We start from the raw sequence: 9367 nt of genomic DNA on the forward strand, positions 1-9367 counted from the left end.
TTACAATGAGACAAGAACTTAGGGAGAGAAATAAACCAACCTGACAATTTCATTGTGGATCACTACTTACTGGAAGGTCAGAGGTTGGGAAAATACATAAATCCTAAATTTTGGAATGAGAACCTTCTCACTGTTTTGGGTGAACTTCATCTCCCTGCTTTTGAGTACCATTAAGTGTAATTTCTCATGGTAAAATGGTATAAACTTGCCTTGAAGACAAGTCCCCCAGACAGACTCACACATTGAATTTAAACTATAATAGAAAGTTTATATGAACACTCAGTAAGAAATGTGCTTCTTGTTTTGACCTGGGTCTTCTTGCTTTATCCATTCATCACCCTCAAGTTTTATGGAGTTCTGTGTTATGCAAACAAAGAAAAGAAAATCCATGCTACTTTAAAACTGTCCACCAAAAAAGAAATTTTTGTTTGTGAGGAATTTACAGATTGCTGCAATTCAAGATGAAGATTTTTGGATATTTATTAACTTGTTTGCTATTCTTACCAAATTACAAATTTGGGGATTTGATATGACTTCCATTTCCCATTCAATACAGTGGGAAACAAAAGGAGGGAATATTTTGGAAAGATATTCTACCTAGTAAAAAAAAAATTTACTCTGAATTAGTAGAAATTGCTTATTATATTATTTATATTTATAGTTCCATATTTGGTTAGTAATATAAAATATGTAATTTTACATGCATCTTTTTGTAAGGTAAGTAGAGAAAATAGATTGGAGTTGAAAATTAGAACTCAGCAATATTTTTTAAAAAAATAGCACCACTCACCTTTTCATGGATTCATGAAAACTAAGAATTCACAATTTTTTTGTGACTATTTCCAGGAGAATTAAAGCTAAAATGGGCTGCAAAAGCACTGCTGTGAGTCTGGCTATAAATTAAATTAATTGCAAAATAAATATCTATTCTGTGTTTAATACATCGTTTACATGATTAAACTTCAGTTGAGCTTTTACTTTACAGAAGATAACCTCAATTTTATATTCTCTCAAATACTATATATTCTAAGAATATGCTGAAGACAACTTATTTGAACTTTAAGTAAACTAACTCAAATTAACACACATTTACCTTAATACAGAGTGGATGTACATATTTTAAGTGAGGCAACTATCCACTACTGAATTGTTCACAAAGATAATCCAAGTCTCAATTTTGGTTATTACATAACTATATAAAAATTTAATACACACACAGAGGCAGTCCTTATTTTGCACAGCTTCAATATCCACGACTTTTAGTTAGCATAATTTAGTTAAATAACACCATTACCCAGTAACACAGTTCAATTTTTAATTATGATATATTAACTCTGAATAAGTAAATAAAGTACAAATATCACTACAAGTTCTTTGGCACACAAGCAGCTGCACATATAACAGAAGTGTATCATGATCAATAACCAATCATATTACTTCTTTCAAACTCTGCCCATGAGTGGTCACTGCTCATCTATTACTTCACAAACTAAAAGTATATTACAGCATAAGTGATACCAATAAAATACTCTACATTAAAGGAATTTCAAGACATTGCAAAACACTGAAATCACAGACTACATGTTGGAAACTAATCTAAACTTAGAATTTATGACAATTTACTAAGGCATATAGAAAAGGTGTTTGTTTCATATTGTAGGTTATCCAGTGTGAAGAACAAAGCAAGCGTTTGGCCAGAATACACAGCCAGTTAGTGAGAGAGCCAGCCCTGTCTACCAGTGCACCCAGAGTAATCAGCTTTATAGAATCAGACTTATCTACTTTCTCACACTATATATAAAAATAAACTCAAAATGAATTAAAGACTTAAATATAATACCTAAAACTATAAAACTTCTAAGAACACATAGGCAGTACACTTTCTGACATTAATTTTAGAAATATTTTTTGATATCTGTCTCTTCAGTAAAGGGTAAAAAAAGCAAAACTAAACAAAGAGGATCACATCAAACTATAAGCCTCTCCACAGTGAAAGGAACCAACAGCAAAAAGAAAAGGCAAACGACAGAATGAGAGAAGATATATTTGATGGGGTTAATATTCAAAATATATAATGGACTCATATAACTCAATATATCCTCCAAAAAATCTATTTAAAAATGAAATGGGCACAGGTAATATCACATTAACAAAATAAAGGATGAAATGATACAGTCTTCTCAATAGATCAAAGGAAAGATTTGACAAAATTGAACACTCATTCATAATGAAAACTTTCATAAATCTGTTGTTTTCATATATACAAATCATGAACTATCAGAAAGTTAAAATAAGTCCTATTTAAAATTTGATCAAAAAGAATAAAATGCTTACTAATAAACTTAACCTAGGATGTTATATTCTGAAAACTACAAAACCTTGATAAAGGAAATTGCATAATACAAAGAAATGAAAAAGCATCCCAAGGTCTTGGACTGGAAGAATATTAAAATACTTATACTACCCAAAGCAACCTACAGATTTAATTCTTGTCAAAATACTTATGGTATTTTTCACAAAACCAGAGTAAATAATCCTAAAATCTATATGGACACACAAAAGACCTTGAATTGCTAAAGCAATCTTGAGAAAAAAGAGCAAAGCTGGAGGTAGCAGGCTCTCAGACTTCAGACCATATTACAAAGCTACAGTAATCAAAACAGCATGGTACTGGCACAAACACAGATACATATAAATAGATCAATGGGACAGAATAGAGAGCACAGAAATAAAGCCATTCACCTATGGCCAATTAAACTATAACAAAGAAGTTAAGAATATACAGTGGAAAAATATCTCTTTAATAAGCTGTACTGGGAAAACTGGAGATTTTTGTAAAAAAATGTAAAACAATGAGATTAGAAAAGTTCTTCATACCATATAAAAAATGAGCCCCCAATAGATTAAAGACCTAAATGTAAGACCTGAAACCATAAAAATACTAGAAGAAAACATAGCCAGAATACTCTGACATAAATTATAGCAATGATTTTAACTGTCTTCTAAGGCAAAAGAAAGAAAATCAAAAATAAATAAATGGGACCGAATTAAGTTTAAATGCTTTTGCACAGCAAAGGAAATCATTGACAAAATGAAAAGACAAATTACAGAATGGGAGAAAATATTTGCAAATGATATGAACCATGACCAACTAGGGGTTAATATCCAAAATATATAAATAGTTCATACAACTTAATATTAAAAAAATTTTTTTTAATTAGCAGAAGACCTGACTAAACATTTTTCCAAATAAGATATACAGATGTTTCTACAGATCGTAGATGTACAGACTTCTCTTATTAGAGAAATGTAAATCAAAATAAGAATGAGATCACCTCACACATATCAGAATGGCTATCATCAAATCATCTACAAATAACAAATGTTGGTGAGGATGTAGAGAAAAGGGAAATCTTATGGACTGTTGGTGGGAATGAAGATCGATGCAGCCACTGTAGAAAATATGGAGGCTTTTCAAAAACTAAAAATAAAACTACCATACTTCCCAGCAATTTCATTCTTGGCTATATAGCTGTAAAAAAATAATAAATACAAACACAAATTTGAAAAGATACATGCACCCCAATTTAGATTTAGAAAAGAATTTAGAAAAGGCAGAGGAACAAGCGATCAAATTGCCAACATCTACTAGATCATAGGAAAAGCAAGAGAATTCCAAAAAAAATCTACTTCTGCTTCCCTGACTACACTAAAGTCTTTGACTGTGTGGATCACAACAAACTGTGGAAAATTCTTAAAGAGATGGGAATGCCAGACTACCTTACCTGCCTCCCGAGAAACCTGTATGCAGGACAAGAAGCAACAGTTAGAACTAGACATGTAGTAACAGACTGGTTCAAAATTGGGAAAGGAGTACATCAAGGCTGTATATGTCACCCTGCTTTTTTAACTTCTATACAGAGTACATCCTGTGACATGCCGGGTTGGAGGAAGCTTAAACTGGAATCAAGATTACTGGGAGAAATATTAATAACCTCAGATATACAGATGGCACCACCCTAATGGCAGAAAGTGGAAAGGAACTAAAGAGTCTCTTGATGAAGGTAAAAGAGGAGAGTGAAAAAGCTGGCTTAAAACACAACATTCTAAAAATGAAGATCATGGCATCTGGTCCCATCCCTTCATGCTAAATAAATGGGGAAAAAAATGGAAAGAGTGACAGATTTTATTTTCTTGGGTTCCAAAATCACTGTGGACAGTGACTGCAGCCACAAAATTAAAAGACACTTGTCCTTGGAAGAAAAGCTATGACAAACCTAGACAGTGTTTTAAAAACCACAGACATCACTTTGCCAACAGAGATCCATATAGTCAAAGCTATGGTTTTTCCAATAGTCATGTATGGATGTGAGAGTTGACCATAATGAAGGGTGAGCACCGAGGAACTGATGGTGGCTCTGGAGAAGACTCTTGAGAGTCCCTTGGACCGCAAGGGGATCAAACCAGTCATTCCTAAAGGAAATCAACCCTGAATATATATTGGAAGGACTGATGCTGAAGTTGAAACTCCAATACTTTGGTCACCTGATGCAGACAGCTGACTCAGGAAAGAACCTGGAAAAGAACCTGATGCTGAGAAAGACTGAGGGCAAGAGGAGAAGCGGCACCAGAGGATGAGATGGTTGGATGGTATCATTGACTCAATGGACATGAGTTTGAACAAATTCAGGAAGATAGTGAAGGACAGGGAAGCATGGTGTGCTGCAGTTCATGGGGTCACAAAGAGTCGGACATGACTTAGCGACTGACCAGCTACAATGCACCCCAATGGTCAAAGCAGCATTATTTACAATAGGCAAGATAGGGAAGCAACTCAAGTGTCCATTAATAAAGGAATGGATAAAAAAGTGATATATGTATATATACACACAAACATATATATTACTATATATTTATACATATTTATATTTGTTGTTTTAGTCGTTAACTTTTGTCTGACTCTTTTGTGACCCCCATGGACTGTAGTCCACCTGGCTCTCTCATCCATGGCATTCTCCAGCAAGAATGCTGGAATGGGTTGCCATTTCCTTCTCCAGTGAATCTTCCTTACACAAGGATCAATCTGTTATCACCTGCATTGGCAGGTGGAGTCTTTATCACTGAGACATCAGAAAAGCCTATATATCTCTCTCTATCTATATATATATATATTACTCAGCCATAAAAAATAATGAAATTCTGCTATCTACAACAATGAGGATGGACATAGAAAATAATATGCTCAATGAAATGTCAGGCAGGCCTTTTATGACGCGGCGGCAGCGGCGCGCTTGGCGGCCAGAGCGAAAAGACCAAGTCGCGGGGAGCTGCGGCGGCGGCAGCGGCAGGGCAGAGGGGACTCGCGGGCGGTGGCGTCGCCATGTCGCACGGCCACAGCCACGGCGGGGGCGGCTGCCGCGGCGCCGCCGAACGGGAGGCGCCTCCCGAGCAGCGCGGCCTGGCCTAAGGCCTGTACCTGCGCATCGACCTGGAGCGGCTGCAGTGCCTCGACGAGAGCCGCGAGGGCAGCGGCCGCGGCGTCTTCAAGCCGTGAGAGGAGCGGACGGACCGCTCCAAGTTGGTTGAAAGTGGTGCAGATGAAGAGCTTCTGTTTCATATTCCATTTACAGGCAACGTCAAGCTAAAAGGCATCATGATAATGGGAGAAGATGATGACTCACACCCCTCTGAAATGAGACTGTACAAGAACATTCCACAGATGTCCTTTGATGATACAGACAGGGAGCCAGATCAGACCTTTAGTCTGAAACGGGATCTTGCAGGGGAATTAGAGTATGCTACAAAAATTTCTCGTTTTTCAAATGTCTATCATCTCTCAATTCATATTTCAAAAAACTTTGGAGCCGATACCACAAAGGTCTTTTATATTGGCCTCAGAGGAGAATGGACTGAGCTTTGCCGACATGAGGCGACCATCTGCAATTATGAAGCATCAGCCAACCCAGCTGACCACAGGTCCATCAGGTTACCCCACAGACACACTTTATTTCCTAAGGGCTGGCTAAGACTCCCACAGAGGTGTTGTGTTGGTGAAGAAGTATGACATCCTGTTGGGAAGGACAAAGAGAGATGGGGCTCCAAAGAGAGTTGGCTGCCACAGCCTCTGCCAAGCTTTGTCTTTGGGGCTTGCTGCAGAAACCTGGTCTATGGAAGACACCGCGCCCCCAGGAAGGGTTGTGTGGGTGCCAAGGGACAATCGTGGTTCTCTAGGGTCCTACAGAAACTGGGTCTTGGGCTGGTCGGTACCTGGCAGCTGTGGATAATGCCTGTCTTCCCAGTTTATGTGGCCATGGGATCCCAAGTGTCTTGTTGCTTTGTGACAGGATTATTGTGTGATTTGTTTTTAAAATGGAAACTATTCCTGGGCTGCAGTAAACTTTCTGAAGCCTCAGCATTGTGTTTGTATTAACCATCAGGAGGGTCTCCAGCTAGAAATACTTGTCCCTGCTTGCTCCTTCTCCCTGTCATCTTTCAACATTCTTGTCAAGTTGCCCAGCTTGGAGTTGTCTGTCATGCACCAGTGTCCCATGTTACAGCTTGAAGAGCAGGAATCTCCTGATGTTGCTTAATAGCTTGAGAGACCCTTTTTTTCCTATTGCCCAGGTAAGCAGTCTGAGGAGAGCATTGTTTCTGTGTTTGTGGGTATCCTGGTCGGGGTAAGATTGGGACTTTGATATGCTTCTCTTTGGGACATCCTTAATGTTTATCAGCTTCTAACTAGTTTTGTAAGCCCAATGGCAGAATTTGGAGATCTCAGTTCTTCTGTTCATGGCTTTTTATTCACTGTGACTAATAAGCTTCCTAAAAAATCTTTGCCAGACTTAAAAAAAAAAGAAATGCCAGGCAAAGACAAATACCGTATTATATCACTTATATGTAGAACCTAAAAACAAATGAATGTGTATAGCAAAACAGAAACACACTCACAGGTACAGAAAACAAACTAGTTGTTACCAGTGGGGAGAGGAAAGAAGGGAGGGGTAAGATAGGGTGTGAGATTAAATGCTACCAACTACTATGTGTAAAGTAGATATGAAACAAAGATATATTTTACAGCATAGGAAATTATTGCCATCATCTTGTAACAATGTTTAATGGAGTATAAACTAAAAATACCAAATCACTGCACTGTATACTCGAAATGAATATTGTAAATCAATTGTACTTTGATAAAAAAATTAAAAATAAAGCAAAAAGCTCAAAGCATTTCCTCTAGATCAGCAACAGAATAAAAATGTCCATTATCTCTAACTTTTATTCATGGCCTTCAGACACATAAAAAGATGTACACGATTTCTAATTACAAAGAGATGCAAATCAAGACCACAGTGAGATACCATCTCACACCTGTCAGAATGGCTGTTGTCAAAAATGCAACAAATAACAAGTATTGCCAAATATGTGAAAAACTGCAATGTTACGGAAATTATAAGTTGTTCAGCCACTGTGGAAAATGGTATGTAAGGCCCTCAAAAAATTATATATAGAATTACCATAGAATCCAGCAATTTCACGCCATCTAACCATCTCATCCTCTGTCATCCCCTTCTCTTCCTGCCCTCAATTTTTCCCAACATCAGGGTCTTTTCAAATGAGTCAGTTCTTCGCATCAGGTGGCCAAAATATTGGAGTTTCAGCTTCAACATCAGTCCTTCCAATAACACCCAGGACTGATTTCCTTTAGGGTGGACTGGTTGGATTTCCTTGCAGTCCAAGGGACTCTCAAGAGTCTTCTCCAATACCACAGTTCAAAAGCATCAATTCTTCGGTGCTCAGCTTTCTTCTCAGTCCACCTCTCACATCCATACATGACCACTGGAAAAACCATAGCCTTGACTAGACAGACCTTTGTTGACAAAGTAATGTCTCTGCTTTTTAATATGCTGTCTAGGTTGGTCATAACTTTCCTTCCAAGAAGTAAGTGTCTTTTAATTTCATGGCTGCAGTCACCATCTACAGTGATTTTGGAGCCAAAAAAAATAAAGTCAGCCACTGTTTCCCATCTATTTGCCATGAAATGATGGGACTGGATGCCATGATCTGAGTTGTCTGAATGTTGAGTTTTAAGCCAACTTTTTCACTCTCCTCTTTCACTTTCATCAAGTGGAATATTATACAGCTATAAAAAATAATAAAATCTTGACATTGTGAACACATGGATGAGTCTAGACGGGTTATGTTAAATGAAAAAAGTCATATAATAAAAGATGACTAATACATGATCTTATTTATAAGTAAACTCTAAAAAGCAGACAAACATACAAAATAATACTGAATCATAGATACAAAGAACAAACAAGTAGCTGTCACGGAGGAGGGGGGTGGAGATGGTGGGAGAAATAGGTGAATGGAATTAAGAGGTACAAAGTTCTATTGATAGTTATGAAATTAACAAGCTGCAGGGATGTAATATACAGCATAAGGAATATGATCAATACTATTCTAATAACTTTATATGGAGACAGATGGTTACTAATCATCATGACCATTGTATAATATATGTTGAATCATTATGTTATATATCTGAAAATGCCACAATGGTTTTTCAATTATATTTCAATTTTAAAAGTTTTTTGATTATATAAAAATTTTAAAAGTAAAGACCAAAGCAAACACTGTTCAAACTACCTTTGATAAGTGAAGTGAAGTCGCTCAGTCATGTCCGACTCTTTGTGACCCCATGGACTGTAGCCTACCAGGCTCCTCCGTCCATGGGATTCTCCAGGCAAGAATACTGGAGTGGGTTGCCATTTCCTTCTCCAGGGGATCTTCCCAACCCAGGGATCGAACCCAGGTCTCCTGCATCGGAGGCAGACGCTTTAACCTCTGAGCCACCAGGGAAGTCACCTTTGATAAGCTTTTACCAAAAAATAAAATACAGGTATACTTCAGAGAATTGCAAGTTTGGTTCCAAACCACTGCTTTAAATAAAGGAAATATCTCAATAATGTGAATCACACAAGTTTTTTTGTTTGTTTGTTTCCCCACACATTAAGTTATGTTCACATTATACTCTAATATCTTAAGTGTGCAACAGCATTATGTCTAAAATACGTGCATGAGAAATAAAAAACATTATTAAAAAATACTAACCTCTATCTGAGGCTTCAGTGAATTGTAATCTTTTTGCTGAGGGAGGGTTTTGCTTCAATGTTGATGGCTGCTGACTGATCAGGGTGGTGGTTGCTGAAGTTTGGGGTGGCTGTGACAGTTTGTTAAAATAAGACAATAATAAAGTTTGCCACATTAATTGACTCTTCCGTTCACAAATGATTTCTCTGGAACATTTAATGCTGTTTGATAGTTATTTACCCACAGTAGAACTTCTTTTAAGATTGGAGTCAAT

General features: G+C 37.2%; 1 non-coding gene and 1 pseudogene across 1 annotated transcript; one reads left to right on the forward strand and one right to left on the reverse strand.

Annotated features, from left to right (window-relative positions):
• The first annotated feature begins 5319 nt into the window (after nt 1-5319).
• LOC145503535 (PITH domain-containing protein 1 pseudogene) lies at nt 5320-6097 on the forward strand (annotated as a pseudogene).
• A 2693-nt stretch (nt 6098-8790) lies between these two features.
• On the reverse strand, nt 8791-8862 carry TRNAR-CCG (transfer RNA arginine (anticodon CCG)). The gene has a single exon. It is a non-coding gene; the product is annotated as a tRNA-Arg (tRNA).
• Between the last annotated feature and the right edge of the window lie 505 nt (nt 8863-9367).

This window comes from Giraffa tippelskirchi, chromosome 4, assembly GCF_054371585.1.
Source record: "Giraffa tippelskirchi isolate mGirTip1 chromosome 4, T2T-mGirTip1v1.2.pri, whole genome shotgun sequence".
Lineage (NCBI taxonomy): Eukaryota > Metazoa > Chordata > Mammalia > Artiodactyla > Giraffidae > Giraffa > Giraffa tippelskirchi.